This window comes from Bidens hawaiensis, unplaced genomic scaffold, assembly GCF_021521415.1.
Source record: "Bidens hawaiensis isolate Kalapana, Puna unplaced genomic scaffold, B.hawaiensis_p1.1 tig00032718_1, whole genome shotgun sequence".
NCBI lineage: Eukaryota > Viridiplantae > Streptophyta > Magnoliopsida > Asterales > Asteraceae > Bidens > Bidens hawaiensis.
In genome coordinates, this window is record NW_027495576.1 from 68,595 (window position 1) to 76,016 (window position 7,422).

Consider the following 7,422-nt stretch of genomic DNA (forward strand, 5'->3'; position numbering starts at 1 on the left):
GAATAAGAAAACATAACCTACATACGAAAAACATATAACCTACACACGTGTATGATATGTGTATATTTGTGTAGTTTATATAATTGTTGATGTCGAATTTAATATGCAAGTTGTATGCTTTTTTGTATGTTGTACGTTTTTGTTGCTCAAAACAAGTGTATGTTATATAATTTTATGTAGTTTGTATATTTATTGTTTATATTTAATGGACACATTTGTATGACATTTTTTTTATTATTTATGACAATAGTTTTTCTAGATATATCAATTGAAAAAAAAAGATATTATGTTTTAATATTTATTGTTAACAAATACGCGTTGATATATGCTAATAAATTGAGTGGAAAGAAGTTTTTTTGATATAAAGAACTAGAATATGAATAAATTGTATTTTTGTTAGATAAAATGAAGATAATGTAAATAAATTATAAAACTAAATTAATATTTTTATCATTTTAATTATTATAGTTAAATTATGTAGATATATTAATTAGAGATAGATTTATTATGGTTATATTAGTTGTATTAATTGGAGAGAGAGTATGCATTTATTGTTGCATTTATATCTTTTTCATTTATATTTAAGCTTTTAAAACCTAAAATAAAACTAGTGGCTAATATTTATTTATCACATTTCTCGCAGTAATTTCATTTCTTTCTAGAACTTAAACATATATATATATATATATATATATATATATATATATGGTTGGTATCATTTAAGAACTTCAAAAAAGTTAAGAACTCTTAGGAACTCTACACAACTAAACATTTTTAATTTTTTTTTATATATTAACATTAGTTAAGAGTAGATTTATCATACTTTATATAAAAAAAAATTTGATTAAATATATTAATTCACAAGTTTACATATGTGTAAATTTATGTACTAACAAATTTACATATGTGTAAAACAAAAAATAGATATGTATAAAAACTAATTTTCAAAATTGTAATCGTAAATATAGATATACAAAATGATAAAACTACACTAAAATAATATTAACATACAATTTTTTTTATAAAAAACGTTAGTTTTCAAGGGTTCATTCAAGTTTTTAAATAATTTATCAGTTCTGTAATGATACTCATCCTATATATATATATATATATATATATATATATATATATAATTCTGTTAAATTAGAGAGACATTGAAAGCTTACCAAATTTATTTTGTTATATTTTTAGATAACATCATTTTAAGAAAAAGAGTATCAAACTAACAATTTACTAATTTAGGCGGATACAAAAGCTATTAGAGCATTCTCATCCCATTTCCCAATCTCTATCTCTATAACTACACTAAAAAACACTATATTTCTCTCTCATATTCAATTAAATAATATTTTTTATACCTTTATCATTACAGTTTTTTCTCTCCTCTACTCACAACTAATCCAACAAATATTAAAAAATAAATATGGGCATACAATGTTCCCCAGATGTTTCCCCAAATTTACAAAAAATCACTACATTTCTCTCTTCACCATATAATTTACACTTACAATAACTCACAACCCCAACCTATAATTTGCAAACTCCTCACACATAATTATAGTGGATGGAATGAGAATGCTATTAGAAGTCAAATCTTTAAATTAGTACTAAACTTATCATTATTCGCATTATCGCATATACACAAAGATACATGAGAAAGCAACGACATACCTAACTAGGTTTCCTTTTCTTTAGGTTACCCTTCATCGAAAAAGCCTTACAACATAATTATAAATGAATTTGTGGCTTTATTGTTTTGTCATTGATGAACAGAATCAAGTATCAAATTATGACTAATTTATAATTTAAAAAAATATCATCAATGAGTCACATCAAATAAATTATTAATATTAATCATGTAAAATATTATAATCATCATAATATAAGATTATATTTTAAGGATAATGTTTAAACAAGTACAACAAAATGAAAAGAGTTATAAGGAATTTTAATTTCCTCTGCAGTATTGAACTTTGGCGGTATTTATCATGCACTTTTAAGACCTGAGACGTTTGAAGATTTTTTTCCATTCTTTGATTATGTATTGATCTTAAATTTAAATGATGAATATTAATTTGAGAATTAAAATTGGTAAGAATGACATTAAGGTAATAACTCACTTATAATGATTTTTTTTACTCTACATGTAAGATATATGTCAATTCATTCATTATTTTAAAACGTTTTTTTTCATACGAGATTTTTTTAGAAAATAATTTTAACATAATAACAATAGTTTTTTGTCTTTAATATGAATATCATATTGTTATATAAAAATAAAAATAGTGAGTTTATTTATATTGTGTTATTTGGTTATCCATTATGTTTTTTAATTGAGTTCTTTTATGCATTGTGTTATAGATTTTGGTCATTGTGTTTCCAATTGGTACTCGTATAAAAGATAAAAATTAAAACAAAGATTACGTCATCGCGCTTTTTATTCGTCATTGTGTCTTTCTACCTATCATTGTGTTTTAGATTTTGTGCTCAACATTCACTTAATTTGAGAAATATAGTATTATGTTAATTGTTTATTACGTTCAAGTCATTGTGTAATATGTAGTTTCCATTGTGTTTTACATTTCAGGTCATTGTGTTTTATGTATTTATCATTGTGTCTTACATTTCAAGCCATTGTGTTATATGTATTCATTATTGTGTTTTACGATTCTGGTTATTGTGTAATATGTATTCATCATTTTGTTTTATGTATTAAATAATTTCTTGATATTTTCATGATATTTACATATTATTATTACACAACGGTGTTATTAGTATTAAAAAAACACAATGATGAGTCGAAAGACACAATGACGAAAAAAATACAATGACAAACAAAAAGACACAATGACGAAAAAAAACACAATGATAAGCAAAAAGACACAATGACATTTTTTTATATAACAAAATCATACTCATATTACAAATAAAAAATGTTTGTTATTATGGTGAACTTTTTTTTTAAAAAATATCATATGAAAAAGTTATAGACGGTTTAAAATGATAGGGGAATTAACATGTGATTTGCATGTGAATAGAGAAAATGTATTATTACTTTTATAATTTTTTTTCCTTTGGTCCCCACTTGACACATGTCAATTAATTATTGCTTCTCATACTTTATGTTTTTATTGGCTTTTGTAGAATCCTACTATACTATTAAAACAAATGAGATTGTCTCCACATGCCTCCTCTCTATTGGTCCATTACCTTTGTTTCCAAATATATCTTACACATCTATAATTTTCTTAACAATTAAATAAATCAAAAAAAAATTAAATTACTAATAATTAATATAAGCATTTAACTTTAAGTTTCAAACCCAGCTTTCAAATATTCAATTGTTTCAACTTTAATACTCGTTTCCTTGGTATTCAATTCCTTTTAACCTAATCACCCAAATCCCTCTTTCAATCGGGCAGTATTTTACATCGATCCTATGATGATTTCATTAGATTCTGCAAATATAATCGACACCAGAGTTTGGCTAAATAATCGTGATCGACGATAAGATCGGTAGTTAGGACTTAGGAGAGTAAATAAAGTTGGTTTTAATGTTTACAGGTCTTATGGTTTAATCATTTTGATTATATTTTAAATAATACATATTGAAGACACAAAACATGACAATTTATTAATTATTCATCTATTTGTGTTCAATAGTTATTATATGTTATATGAACATTAAGATTAACAAATACTTTAATAGCAACATTAAAGTTGTTATTTTAAATTTCAATTATTTGTATCTACGTATAACAAATAGACATAAATTTGAATAGTTTTTAAAAATTTAGACACTCACTTGGCTTTATATATTTGGAAACAACCAAATATTACTTATTAAATTAGAATTTTTATTATATAGACAGTAACTAACTAAATTTTGGTTTGACATTTCTTATTTTATGTATAAAATTCAAAATAGACAGTTATTTTTAAAACTTGTCTTGCGTTTTGCCTTTAATCTCGCAACCTTTCCTTTTTTTTACAAATGATGTTAATGCAATTACAGTTGTTTGATATTGCAATTAAAAACTTTTAAATACATTCTATTTTTGTTTATGTGTTCTAAAATACTCATCTATCCCATGTCTCACTATCGATTAGTTGTATATATTTGGGTTTAAGACTCACATCTTCCACATCGTATCAAGGTATGTTTTCAGTATCGTTTCATTAATATATAAAATTTTGAAAAAATGAAGGGACTGTAACGAACTCTACTGAACGTCGGATTTGAATCACAGGCAAACGATGTTAAGCACATATGTGTATTCATGCGTAACATATATGGCAAAATGATCGGTCAGGTTTTCCTTTCATATTTTATTTTTTTTCCTTCTGGTTTTAGAAGGAGAGGTCAAGGATATATCAGTCATAGCACGTGTCAAGTTGAAGACGATATTTGCATAAAGGAAGGTAAAATATGGCATTATCTACACCATATTTGACTTTTTGTTTAGACTAGTTCATGATACGGTGATTTTAAAGTTCAATATGTCATTCAATGGGTTTTTCTTTCATATTTTATTTTGTTTTTTTTACTGGTTTTAGATAGGAGAGGACAAGGATATATCAGTCACGACACGAGTCAAGTTGAAGATGATATTTTCCAAGAGGAAGGTAAAATATGACATTCTCAACATCATAATCTATTTTTTGTTGGTTCATAATACTAATACTCTGATTTTATCATTTTAACAATAAATATTTAATTCAACGGGTTTTTCTTTCGTATCTTATTTTATTTTGTTTTCTGGTTTTAGATAGGAGAGGACAAGGATATATCAGTCATGGCATATTGGCATGCGTCAAGTTGAAGAAGATATTAGCCAAGAAGAATGTAAAATATGACATTCTCTACACCATAATCTACTTTGTGTTAGACTAGTTCATGATATTACGAATTAAAATATTTAAGATATTCAAAGTATATAAAATAAATAAGCTAATCTTCTAATCTATAAAGAGAAGAAATTGCAAAGAAAATATATATGTGTGTTGAAAGTAGAATGGTCAAAGAATGATGGGCCTGTTGTCCATAGGGGCGGGCCTGTTGACCCTCAAATGTTCGGTGTTGAATTGGCCCGTATGGAAGTTCGAACCTTTATCGTTACTTTTGGTAACTCTAGAAATTTGGTCGGTTTGGATCTTTCACTTCAATAACATGGTTGGTTTAGTTAATGGAACGTTTAGATTTAAAACATAATTTGTTAAAGATGAAAGGTTTTTATCTATTTCATAATAAAGTCGATAAGGATGTTTGATCTTTGAGAGGTAGTAATTGATATGGTTGTTTTTTTAACTAAATAATTATAACCTGATTAATGTTTTTTTTAATCTTTGCATATTTTGTTCAAAATGTTAATGCAGGAGCTGATAGGTTGTTTTAATACAGTTACGATCCAAAATAGGTTGAGTAACTATCCAAATACAGGTACATTTTGGCACGGGTTGGATTGACCTATAATGGTTTTTGTCCAACACTTAATAAACTTTTTATGAACTTAGCGTAATTTATGTCCACATAAGTTAAAGGATATAATATCGATTTCACATAGATACATCCGTTTAGTTTGGACAACCGAGAAGTACAAAAGGTGAATTGAATTATGGGCCTCGAATATAAAGCTTAGAGTTAAAATTAAATTGTTGGTTTATGTATTCAGTGTTATGTGCCGATTTGAATTAATAATAAAAGAGTTGAAGTATATTATTTTATATGCGCGTGTTTTGATGTATTTTTGGTTTAATCCAATTTGTTATTCGGATAGAAATCATATCATTAATTTATATATTTTTTTACCTTTTTGTTGGGTCAATAAAATTGATAAGAAAAGGCTGGAATCTTCTCAACCTCCTAAATAATAGCTAAGTATGGAACTTGAGCAAATTCAGACACTTCGAGCAAAGTTTTCACTATCCCTAGCAAATTATATTATGCGAGTAAGATTATCTTCTTGAAGTTTTCTAAGTGTCAAGCTTCGAGCAAGCTATACTTCGTCAAGCAAGGTTGGTATTCTATCGAGTACAGTTTTCACACAAGCAAACACTTGATTGTCTGAGCATAAACCAAGTTTACAAGCAAGCTTGATGGGTCGAGCAAAGATAAAATAAATGATGATCTCAAGTTTGCCTGTGAGAAGTAAATGGATTTATTCTAAGTATTTCTCCAATCAAAGTTCAATCTCGAGCAAGTTATAGTACCAGAGTGTACTTTGCTTGCTCCAATAACCCTTAGTGAAGATTGAAGAGATCAAGAAGAACAAGTTAAACAGAAGACAGTTTCACGTTATAGTTTATTTTGCAATTACCATTAACAAAAGTAAAAGCCAGTCTCCCACAAGATTGAGATATACTTGAGAGACCCGGTTCTTACACATTGATCAAGAGTGAAGAGTAAATACGTTGTTAAAATGTTTATTTTAGACAACAAGGTATAGCTACAAACAAAACAACAAATATGTTTTATAAGAAAACTTTTAATATTTTATGAACTTTATGTTTTTAAGTTTTCAGTTATGTTTATAAGAATCGTACTATAAAACTTACTTTTTCGTAAATTTATGTTTTTAATAGCTTTGTTTACATATGAATTGCAATTATAAATTATATTGTCATCTCAAAAAGCATATTCAAAAATATGTTTCCTTTCAAATTATATATGTGTGCACTTCAAAATTTCTATATTTTCACCCGTGTCGTACACGGGTCAATAATCTAGTAACTTAATAAAAGTAATAATTTTAGTGATTATTATAAAATTTGGATAGCTGTCATTATTTCTAACCAGTTGACTTATTAACTGTGATTTTGCCATCAAAAGTCAAAAGTCAAAAGTCTAAACATCAACTCCCGTCTCTACTCACCATCTTTGTTAACTTGAAAAATGAAAATCTACACTTGATGATATCATGGGCGAAGAACTTATAAAATATTTTAGATGAATAACTTATAAAATTGAAGGTCTAAATGACTTACCCTTATTGCATTTGATATTTATATGATGATATCTATTGTATTTGATACATAATTCATTCGTAATAAAAAGAAAAGTTAAATTTTTTTTTGGTTTGAATTCATATTAGTTTTTTATTAATATTATTGAAGTTTACACCGGGACAATTACAGACTAACGGCAGATAGACGGGCAACAAGTTGCGCCGCTACCCCCTTCTGGATAGCAAACCCTACCCTACTAAACACAACGTTCCCTTTAGCATGGGCGGAGTTACTGCTGACCACTTGCTGAACCCGCTTAAGGAACTGAACCGCGTCAGGGCCGAGAGCGCCAAAGGTGTCAAAAGCAAACGGTATGAACACGTGCTGATTCTCAAGGCAAGCTTTCTCGTGCTTAGCTACTTTACCCGCCTCTGCCTTGTTTATCGCATGACCCACCACAAACCCATGGTCCCGTAG